Here is an 11,613-nt window from a genome sequence, read left to right as displayed (position 1 = left end):
ATGTGACCTAAGATCTCGCCCAAGGATATGCGCCCTTAAGACACGACACGCTGCTTGACCCAAAGATTACGGATAATATCTCCACGATAGCAATATCTTGCTGATTGAGTAAATCGTGCCGAGATTAGCGGATGTGGATCATTCAACCCCCAGGTATAAATACCAGGGGACCCCACTACTACAGGTATGCAATATCTCACACCCTCTCTCTACATTCAACTTAGAACCAGATTCCCTAGTCTGACTTAGGCATTAGAGGGTCCCCCGGCTGAGCCAGGATCTCCTTTGCTCACCTTTTTTGTGCAGGCCCAGGGTTTATCGAAGGTTTGCTGCATTGAGTGGAGGGTGGTTCAGATTTTGACCTCAACATTTTTTTGCGTCGTTTGTAGGAACGCTAATGAAAATCTAGGAAGCTTATCAGATATGACGAGAGGAAAGAAAAAGGCGACAATGGTGGAGCATGAACCTAGTCGGCAACATCAATCTTCTTAGCTGCTGCATACCGAGTTGGCTCCAATTGGGCCGTCCCAACAGACCCGGAGCCGATGAGGAAAATACAAGGCATTGCAAAATGAGGTCCAGATGCTAAAGGTCAAAATCAGCTGGATGAAGGCGCAGCAGAATCAATAGCCACCTCTGAACTTGGTGGAAGCCACCCTGGTGCCCGAGGAACGACCGTAGCAAGTCAGTTCTCAGGCCAGAGGTTCCCAGGTACAGTTCGCACGAGCTCCCGACCCCATGCACAATGCAGTGTCCCATGCGCAATTCGCCCGAATCCCGGAACCTGTTCGGGATGCCGAGCGTCCTATGTGTCCATCACCTCGGCTCTGGCCCCGACCGGCCTTCGCCATTGGCTGGAGAGGAGAAGACAGGGTAGAGCACCCGAAGTGGCGGGGGTCTCCCAAGAGATGGTAGCAGAGAATCAGAATCCTTGGGGAGCTCAGCTTAAGGAATTCCATGAACAGTTTAAGACATTTCAGAAGAATCAACAATCTGCATCTGTCCCAACTGCAGTCCAGGTAATGACGGAAGAGACCGAACCTCCCTTCACCTTAGAGATCATGGATGGGGTGATGGCGCCGAGGTTCAAGATGCCTCCTGTCATCCAATTCTCTTGATTTGGAGACCCTTTAGAGCATGTGGAATCATACCGTTCATGGATGTAGATCCAATCAGTCACGAATGCAATGATGTGCCGAGCTTTCTCGATAACCCTCTCCGTATCTACTCGGAGTTGGTATCGAGAACTTAAACCAAAATTGATCAGCTTCTTCGCAGAGCTCGACATATTGTTCCTTACTTAGTTCATCTCTAGTAAGAAGAGTTGAAAGTCGACTACCCATTTGTTTACCCTCAAGTAGGGAAACAAGGAGCCACTAAAGGACTACATTTCCTTCTTCAATGAGAAGGCGTTGTTGGTGGAAGATTATGATGACAAAATGGCACTCTCAGCCATATTCAGTGGGCTCAAAGTGGGGAAGTTCACTTTCTCGATCAGGAAGAATCCTCTGACCATCTTGGCCGAGCTCATCACCAGGGCTCAGTAATATACCAATGTCGAGGAATTCTCCAACTCCCGCAGAAACATACAAATAGCTGAGCAGTCGTCCAAGGAGAAGAGGATGAGGAACGAAGAGCCTCAGTTATCTAGCAAGAAGCTCGAGGATCGAGCCACTTGCGATCACCGATCAAGTAGGAGGCATGAAAGTAAATTCCGTTCCTACACTCCACTCAACACATCTCCAGAGCAGATCTTATTGGACATCAGGGGTTAGAGACTCCTGAACTGGCTGGTTTACATGAAGAATGACGCAGAGAACCGAGACAAGCGCAAGTATTTCCACTTCCATTGCGACCACAGACATAACACAAGCGACTGCATGGACCTCAAAGATGAGATTGAGGCCCACATCTGTAAGGGTCATTTGCACCGATACACCAGGGAGGAGAGATCAGCCCAAAGAGAAGAGCGACCGAGCAAGCCGGCAAAAGAACCGTCCGAGATCCTCACTATCTACGGTGACTCGTCCGGTTCTGGTGGTGGCGACTCAAACAGGGCTCGCAAAGCCCACTCCGGGAGTTTAGACCCCAAGCACTATGTCCACTTGGCCGAAAGGCTAAGGAAAGAACTCCGAGTCAGCCCCAGCATCCTAACTTTCACAGAGGATGACGCATGCGGAATCCAGTATCCGCATGACGATGCTCTCGTGGTGACTACGACTATAGCCAACCACACAGTTTATCGCATTTTGGTCGACACAGCGAGCTCAGTCGATGTCATCTATTCTAAAGCATTAGAGAAAATGGGGATCGAAAGGTCGCGCTTTCGACATATGAAAACCCCTCTGCACGGCTTTTCCGGAGATAGGGTGATCTCTGAGGGAGCCATCACTCTCCCTATGACAGTGCGAGAAGGACAGCATCAAGTCACACTTCTTGTGGACTTTCTGGTTGTCAATGTGTTGTCGGTGCACAATGTCATTCTGGGCTAACCTTCCCTTAATGCAATGAGGGCGGTCGTGTCCACATACCATTTGATGATGAAGTTCCTTGCCGAGGGTGGGGTTGGATACCTCCAAGGGGACTAGCGTGAAGCTTGGAGATGCTATACGATAGCTATGAGAAAAGGGTCAGTAAAGCATGCCTCACCATCAACGTCCTTGACCCCAGAACTCCCATGGAAGATCCCCCCGAGGACATAGAGACCGTCGCGCTTGAAGAAGCCGACCCAAGCAAAACTGTTCAACTCAGGTCTTCGCTGAATTCCAAGCAGAGGTCTTAGATGCTGACTTTCCTACAACAACACAAGGACGTCTTCGCATGGTCGCACGAGGATATGTCAGGCATCTCTCCTGACGCCATGGTCCACAGGTTGAACGTGGATTCGGATCACAAACCAGTGAAACAAAAGAGAAGAGTGTTCGACGCAAAAAGGTACACAACCATAGCCGATGAAGTCTCCAAGCTTCTCAGCGTTGGCTTCATCGAGGAATTGCATTACCCAGACTGGATCACCAACGTGGTCCTGGTAAAGAAATCAAGCGGGAAATGGCAAGTTTGTGTTAACTACTTGGACCTAAACAAGGCCTGTACTAAGGATAACTTCCCCTTACCTCGGATCGATCAGCTAATGGACATCATGGCTAGACACTGAAAAGGGATATTTGATTTACCCTTCCTTAGGATCAAAATCAATACAAAGCCCTTTCTGATTTAATTAAAAATCATCTAGACTTAGAACCCTATACACTTGTGAGACTGAACGTTGAACATTTACGTCGTCATCAAGTTGGTTCTACTAGGCTGCTTTAGAATCTTTATATAAATAAGTATTTTACTTTTTCTGTAACTCAATTCATTTTTGGTTTGTGAGATTTTTCCAGAAAATCTCTATTTTTGGTTTGTCTAAGGTGATCCAGAAAACTCAGAGTGTGGGGTTTTTGAATTGTGTAAGCCCACTCGAAAGACACAATTATGAAGGTATTAGGTGAACCTTGAAAAACCTATTTTGGATTAGTGAATGCTAATATCCCGAGGGAATGGATATTAGGAGTGGAGTAGTTGTGTGGCTGTTGTTTAATAATTGGTGTACACACAAGCGAACCACTATAATTCTCTGTGTTTGGTGGATGTGTGGTTTATTTCTTTATATTTTATGGTATAAGATTGTGGGATGTATTTGTGGATGTGAATGTTGTAATCTTTACATTTCAAGCATTGTGTGGTGAATGTTGTAATAGATTAGATTCTATTTCTTGCATATCCTCTTGAGTTTGAGTTTTTGATACTCACCCACGTTTTAGTAAGGTTGTCCTGCAATAAACCATTAGTTTTTGGTGTTAGGTTGTCCTTAGAACCAAGTTTATATCAACCTCTCAATACTTGATTTTTAAGGTTGTTATTTCCTTTGGTTATTTGCATTTTATTTGGCTATCTTGTCGTTTATATTCTACTTATTAGTTTTTATTTGGCATAATCCTATTCACCCCCCTCCAGGACATATAGCTTGGCCTTTTCAAGTGGTATAAGAGCTTAATAGCTTGTTTATTTGGATTTAATTCCTGAGCTAACCGATCTAAGCTTTTAAGATGTTAAATTTTGATAGCCTTTTTGTAACTAGGCCTCCACCTTTTGATGGCTCTAATTATGGTTATTGGAAAGCCAGAATGAGAATATTCTTGAGGTCTATTGATGAGAATGTATGGCAAGCCACAGTAACTAAATGGACTCCACATACTATTGAAGTTCTAGGCCTTCACGGAAATAAAACTCTAAAAGTCACTCCTTATAGCACTTAGACCACTCTTCAGAGAACTGAGAGTAGTGCCAATGCCAAGGCTTTAAATGCAATTACTTGCACACCATCACCAGATGAATTCAAAAGAATTATATCTTGTGATACTGTGAAACAAGCTTGGGATATCTTAGAAATGACACAAGAGGGTACGACTACTATTAAGAAATCTAAACTACAAATCCTCACCACTAGGTTTGAGGAAATACATACGGAAGAAAGTGAAACATTCATGGACTTCTATACTAAGTTGAATGACATAGTTAACTTTATGTAGGGTCTTAGAGATAGCATCCCAGAAAGCAAAGTCTTTGCAAAGATACTACGCTCACTACCTGAAAGGTTTAATTCGAAAGTCATAGCTATTCAGGAACTTCGTGATACAGATCATATGCAGGTTGAAGAATTGGTTGGTTCTTTACAAACCTACGAGTTAAACTTTAAAGCTCCGAAAGGTAAATCTATCGCCCTTAAATCTTCTAAAAGTATTTCTATGAAAATAATAATTCTGATTTAGAAACTTCTGAAAATGATATGGCCCTTTTAGCTAAAAAGGTTTACAAGATTTTCAAAAGTAAAAGAGGGTTGATGTTCAAAAACCTATTAAAAAGAAAAGATCAAGATCTAAAAATTAGAAATCTTTAAAAGACAGTCAATGTTACAACTGCCATGAATATGGGCATCTAGCAAACAAATGTCCTAAAAAGAACAAACCTAAAAAGAAAGGTACGTTGGCTACATGGGATGAATCTTCTTGCTTTAAAGCCTCCTCTGAGTCAGAAGATTCTGAAACCAAGTCGGGTAATGATGTTAAAACCCTAATGACTCTAGCCAAGTTCACTTTCTTAGATAATGATACAACAAGTGAAGAAAATCTGGGAAGTGATCGTGAGAATGAAGAAGATCTTTAAGATGCTTATGATGCCCTATATAAGGAAAGTTGTAAAATAGCTGTTAAATTAAAACTTCAGAAAGAAAAGTTTTTAAAATTGAAAGAGAATTTTGATAATCTGGTTTTGAAAAAATCACACCTTTTAAATTGCTTTGAAAAAACTAAGTGTGACTTAGATTTCAAAACGTCCCAGGTTGAAAACTTAAAATCTGAAAATGAAAATATAAAACTAGAAGTCTCTTTACTTTTGAGTTTGAAGGACACATGGAGGTATGCCCAAGGTGACCCTAAATTAGAAAAACTCCTATCCAAATCTAGAAAATGCGGTAATTGATCTGAATTGGGCTACGATAAAAATACTCCTCCCAAATATAAGAGTACTCCTCCTAAATTTGTTAAAGGAGAGTCTTCTAACTCAAAAGGGAAAAGTCTGAATCAAAATATTTTTAAAATAACTAAAACTTTTTAGTCCTTAAATCTTAAAAAGAACCATATTAACTATCAAAATCAGAACCGCAATCCTTTAGCTGAGAAAATTGTAGACTTGCTTAAGGATCTCTTAAAATATAACTTAGTGGGTAGGACGTATAACAATTATAATCAGAAGAAGACCTACTATTCTCCTAAACCCAAAAGTGTAATGAAATGGGTCCCTAAGGTTGCTTGTTTAGTTGCCCACACTGCATTCAAAGCCACGAGCCATTTAATATGGTACCTGGATAGTGGTTGCTCCAAATATATGACAGGTGACAAAAGTCTATTCACCAGTCTTAAAGAAATGACTGATGGTTCAGTCACATTTGGTGATGGTAGCAACTGCAAAATTATAAATTATTGGCCAAGGTACGGTTCAACTCCCTAACCTCCCTCTATTTGAGAATATTTTATATGTAGAAGGTTTAAAACATAATTTACTAAGCATTTCTCAAATTTGCGATAATAATCATAGTGTAAAATTTTCAAACCAAAAGTGTGAAATCTTAAATAAGAATGGTTCTGTAATATTAACTGGTCACAGAACTTCTGAGAACGGCTATATAGTTAGTGACTCAAGCTCATCTAAGCTATCATGTTACATGGTCCATACCGATGAGACCAAACTATGGCATAATCGCCTAGGACATGTACACTACCGCAACTTGTATAGATTGAGCAAAAGTGAATTGGTAAGAGGTCTACCCAAAATAAAGGAAGTGGATAAGATATATGATGAGTGCCAGATTGGTAAGCAAACTAGGAGTGTTCACAAAAAGATAAACTCCACTGCCACATCTAAACACTCGAACTTCTCCACATGGATCTCATTGGACCAACTAGAATGGAGAGTCGAGGTGGCAAGAAGTATATTCTAGTCATTGTAGATGACTTTATCAGGTATACTTGGGTAGTCTTCATAAGAGAGAAATCTAAAACTCTCAACGAAGTAAAAAGGGTACTTAAACGTATTCAAAATGAAAAAGAGTTATAAGTCACTAAGATCCGTAGTGATCATGGTTCTGCGTTTGAAAATAGCAGTTTTGAGAAATTTTGTAGTGACCAAGGAATATCACATAAATATTCTGTACCCAAAACATCACAACAAAATGGGATAGTGGAAAGGAAAAATAGGGTGCTTTAAGAAATGACAAATGTAATGTTGAATAGTATGAAGCTTCCTAAAAATCTCCGGGCTGAAGGGGGCTTCATACTGCTTGTTATATAATTAATCGTGTTTACATTAGAAAATTAAATAATAAAATGGCTTATGAGATGTGGTTTGATAAGAAGCCTTTTGTCAAATACTTTCGAGTTTTTAGCAGGAAATGCTATGACCGAGAACATCTAGGTAAATTTGACACCAAAAGTGATAAAGTGCTTAAAATAGTTCAATCCCACAACTTCCTCTCACCTTCTCCCTTCTTCCACCAGCAAATCCCATTTTATCTTTTCCTACTAAATCAACACAAGATCACCTGCATCCTCCTACAAAAGGAAACAACCTTGTCGCACATATTTCAGCACATCTCCTCGGAAACAGGAATCTCAATCAGATCACAACATTAGCTCCCCCTAACAAGAGTCACCGACAAGAATTGACGGATGTCCACGAAGGGGGCCAATTTCGAGTCCAACATACTCCCCCTAACGAGAGTCACAATCAAGATTTGGCGGATACCCCAGGCAGGAGCCATTTCCGAACATCACACCCTCCCCCAAAATGGAGAGGAGTGTTGAGGGACAAATATTGCATATTAGATCCCAGTTACTACTTGATTTTACACACATGATAATGTTTAATGCCCTATTTTAATCATGTTTATATTACAAGGTGAATTTAGGAGCTTGGACTGAAAAAGTGTATAAGGCATGGATTTGATGCTCACAAATCACCAAGGCGAGGGACGGATCCTATGAGACCAAGATCGAAGAATTTATACGCCAAAGATCTAAGAAAATCATGTGATTGAAGTTAAAGGGGCCTGAAAGTCGTCCTGAATGCAAGATCACAAGGTTTCTACCATCCGTTTGGCTCAAAAATTTATATTTGGCCTAAGGACCCTAAATTAACCGTACATGTCAAAATTCAACCCTTGGATCTTTGTGGAGGTGGCCCAATAGACAGATCAGCCCATAAATCACTCATCTGGGTCCCACCTGATCTCTGGATATGCTTCAATTTTGGTCTCAACCCCTTAAATTGGATGAAAAAATGGATGGACAGAGCGGATTTCTCATATACATCATCCCCATCGTCCCAATAGACGATTTGAACCGTTCATTCGATCTAGAGGGTGGGGCCTATTGTACCCATGGTGACCTTTTGGTCTCATGCACGTGTACACACGCAAATCACTATCAAACGCAGGATGAATGGCAGGGTGATTTAATTCAGTGGGCACACCAAAACTCGACCAAAACCCCTTTCCGTCTGAAATTTCACCATGAATCTAATGGACGGGGTGGATTTCTCTGAAAACACCACTGTGGGGCCCACCGAGTATCTCACCACAAGAAGTTCGCATGTAACGCATGTCCGGGAAAACCGGGACTTCCGGGGCGTTGTATGTGCATGATCACGTTCGAATGGCTGATCTAAACCATCTAAAATCTTCAAAAGGGGCTCCTAACCCCAACCATGAAGCCAATATAGAGGTTGGAACATCCACTGTCCTGAAACTTTTTGCCAAACGCAACTCAGTTTACGTTGTTGCGTCATTACGCATGCAGCTTCTTCTGTGTAAAGAGCCCACCGACTCTAGCCTTTTATTATGCACTCCACTCCACCGACAGAGGTTTACCTATAAAAGGAGAAGAAAAGAGAGAGAAAAAAATTCATTCTTTGGATCTTGGGATGTTGAGTGAAAGTAAGAGAAGGAGAGAGAGAGTGGATGGCCAGTTGGAGTTCTTCTCTCCTTTCCCTATTTTTTCTTTGTTTATATTCTTTCCTTTGATGTTTTAAGAGCCTTTAGCTTGATCATGTCTGGCTAAACCTCTTAGATAGGACTAAGAGGGGAAGCTTGTAGCATTATGAGGTGTCTTCTATGACTTTGATTCATGTTTAGTGAACTCTCCTTGATTCTAGTTTGATTATATGGAATATTCATAGTTTTTAATAGTTTATTGTGACTTGAATTACACTAGATCTATGATAGCTTTGAGTATATCCTGTGCATGTAGCGAGGTTGTGAGCGCAGGAACCTTGTTCACCATCCTCACCTGGACATGGTTGGATGATGGAATCCTTCCCTATGTTCATAACTCTCTCAAATTGGATGTGGATTGGTTAAATTCTGTTGTTTACTTTGTCTCATGGGCATGGTGTTATGATGGAATCAATTCTAATTCTCATAACTCTCATCTCTTGAAAATTGGATCAAAGGAAGTTCAGATTTGATTTTTAAGGTTATATCTTCCAACTAGATGAAGATGGGGCTTTAAATCCAGTTGTGTTCATGAATCGAGCATAGATCTCCTTGATCTCTACAAGTGGATCCTTGGAAACCCTAGTTTCCGAAATCGATTTGCGTACTGAGTTACTCAGTACGCTCTTATCGTACTGAGTAAACTCAGTTGGGCCCACCGCGAATGCATGTGGTTTATCCATGCCGTCCATTCGTTTTTCCAGATCATTTTATTGGTTCAACCCAAAATTGATGCATAGACAAAGCTCAAGTGGGCCATACCACTGGAAAAAGTGAAACTCTTGATTTCAACCGTTGAAAATTTTCTAAGGCCCCCAGTGATGTTTATTTGTCATCCAACTTGTTCATAAGATCAGAAGGACATCTATTAAGGGAAAACACAAATATCAACTTGATCTAAAACCTCTGTTGTCCCCAAGAATTTTTCAATGGTAGATGTTCAATTCACACAGTTTCTGGTGGTGTAGTCCATTTGAGGTTTGGATATACTCCATTTTTGGGATAAAGCCCTAAAATTATGTGTTAAAAGAGATGGACGGAGTGGATATAATGTATGAATGACACAGGGGCCCGCAGAGTTTACTCAGTACGCTTACCGTACTGAGTTACTCAGTACGCAATCGGCTCCCCTAGTTTCCCACCTTTGAATTTTATAAATTTTAGTTAATTAGTTCACCATTATTCTCTTAAATTTACCTGATTTAGATTACATCTTCGTCTAGTTCTAGTTCTAGTAACTTTCAGATTACGTACAAGGTTCAGTCCCTATGGATTCGACCTCGGTCTTACTGAGATTATTACTACATCGCAACCCTATACTTGGGATGTGAACAAGTTTTTGGCGCCATTGCCGGAGATTGACAGTTGCATTTTTCTGAGATTAATTAGTTTTAAAATTAGGTTAAGATTAGGGTTTTTCTAGTTTTTAATTCTAGGTTTAGGTTTTTCTATTTGATTTCTAGAAACTAACCTAACTTTCCTATTTTGTAGAACCCTCATATAGGCTTTCTAAATTGGTAATTTCTTTCTAATTTTTCTATGTTTCTATTTTTAGGATTAAGGTTTTATTTTTTTATTTTTCGAAACATTCTATTTTCTTTTCTTTTTTAAGGAATTTTTCCTTTTTAGAAACTAATTTACTTTCTATTTTTTAGGAACTTTCCAATTTTAGACTTTCTATTTTTAGAAACTGACTTGTTTTGTTTTGTTTTGCAAGATCTTAATTTAGGAACTTCCGATATGGTAACCTTATTTCAACTCTTCTTTCCCTTTATTTCTAGATTTCTAATTCTTTTCTTCTTTAGGTTTAGGTTAGAATCTGAGATTGAGGGCTGCGAGTGTTTCATGCCCAAGTGGGTCCGTGACAATACTCGACGTCTCTTAACTGAAGGAGGATTGGTTGAGGGGTTGACTATCCATCGTAGGACTAGACATTGCTCGAAATCCCCAAAGTTAATTGAGGTTATGGCCACAAATCAACTGGCCAATCAACTAGAGGGACAACCTCAACCTCGAGTTGGAGAAGTCCAAGATGAGAATGAGGTGCATCAAGCACCCCCGCCTCGTACTTTATGAGATTATTTATAACCGGCGGGGATGAGCACGCCCTCATGCATGGTTTTTTCAGAGAATACAAGACACATGGATATCAAGCCAGGGGTGATCTAACTCCTTCCAAAATTTCATGGGCTTGAGTAAGAAAATCCATATTTACATCTGAAAGAGTTTGATGAGATCATAGCCACACTATACTTTCCCAACTTGTCTAACGATATGGTCAGGTTGAAACTCTTTCCCTTTTCTTTGAAAGAGAAAGCTAAGACGTGGTTACATTCACTACATCCTCAATCTATTGGTCAATGGAATGACATGACAAGGGAGTTCATAAAGAAATTTTTTCCATACTATAAGACGAACACCCTTAGAAAGTCGATCATGAACTTCGCCTAAAAGGAAGACGAAATATTCTTCCAATGTTGGGAGCAGTTCAAGGATCTTGTCAGTTCATGCCCACAACATGGTTTTGAAATGTGGCACATCACGAACTTTTTCTATGATGGATTGACATCTCCCATACGCCAATTAGTTGAGACAATGTGTAATGGGGAATTCATGAATAAAGGTGTCGATGAGGTGTGGGACTACTTTGATAAGTTTGCTGAAAACACACAATCATGGGACATCTCTCCAAAAATAAAGCACCATGTCTAGGCCGGCTCAATTCAAGGAAAGGGGTGGAATGTATCTCCTGAAAGAGGACGATGATATCAATGCTAAAGTAGATAATCTCACCAGAAAACTCGAGGCTATGGAATTAAAGAAGGATAAGGCTAAGGAAACTGTTTGCGATATTTGTGCTTACAACATTCACACAACTAAAAATTGTCTAACAATACTTGCCTTTCAAGAGGTGTTGAATGAGCGATCCAATGTCGTGAACAAATTACCAAAGACCTTTCAATGACCTATTTCTAATACATTCAATCCTAGTTGGAGAAATCATCCAAACTTCAATTGGAGGAATG

At 40.4% G+C, this 11,613-nt stretch overlaps 1 non-coding gene across 1 annotated transcript; it reads right to left on the bottom strand.

Annotated features, from left to right (window-relative positions):
- Positions 1-11,005: 11,005 nt before the first annotated feature.
- LOC131228399 (small nucleolar RNA R71) lies at positions 11,006-11,112 on the bottom strand. The gene has a single exon (XR_009162901.1). It is a non-coding gene; the product is annotated as a small nucleolar RNA R71 (small nucleolar RNA).
- Positions 11,113-11,613: the final 501 nt, after the last annotated feature.

The sequence above is a fragment of the Magnolia sinica genome, chromosome 15, assembly GCF_029962835.1.
Source record: "Magnolia sinica isolate HGM2019 chromosome 15, MsV1, whole genome shotgun sequence".
In the NCBI taxonomy this organism is placed as follows: domain Eukaryota; kingdom Viridiplantae; phylum Streptophyta; class Magnoliopsida; order Magnoliales; family Magnoliaceae; genus Magnolia; species Magnolia sinica.
Note: the sequence above shows the minus strand (reverse complement) of the source record. Positions and strands in the feature narration are given on the sequence as shown.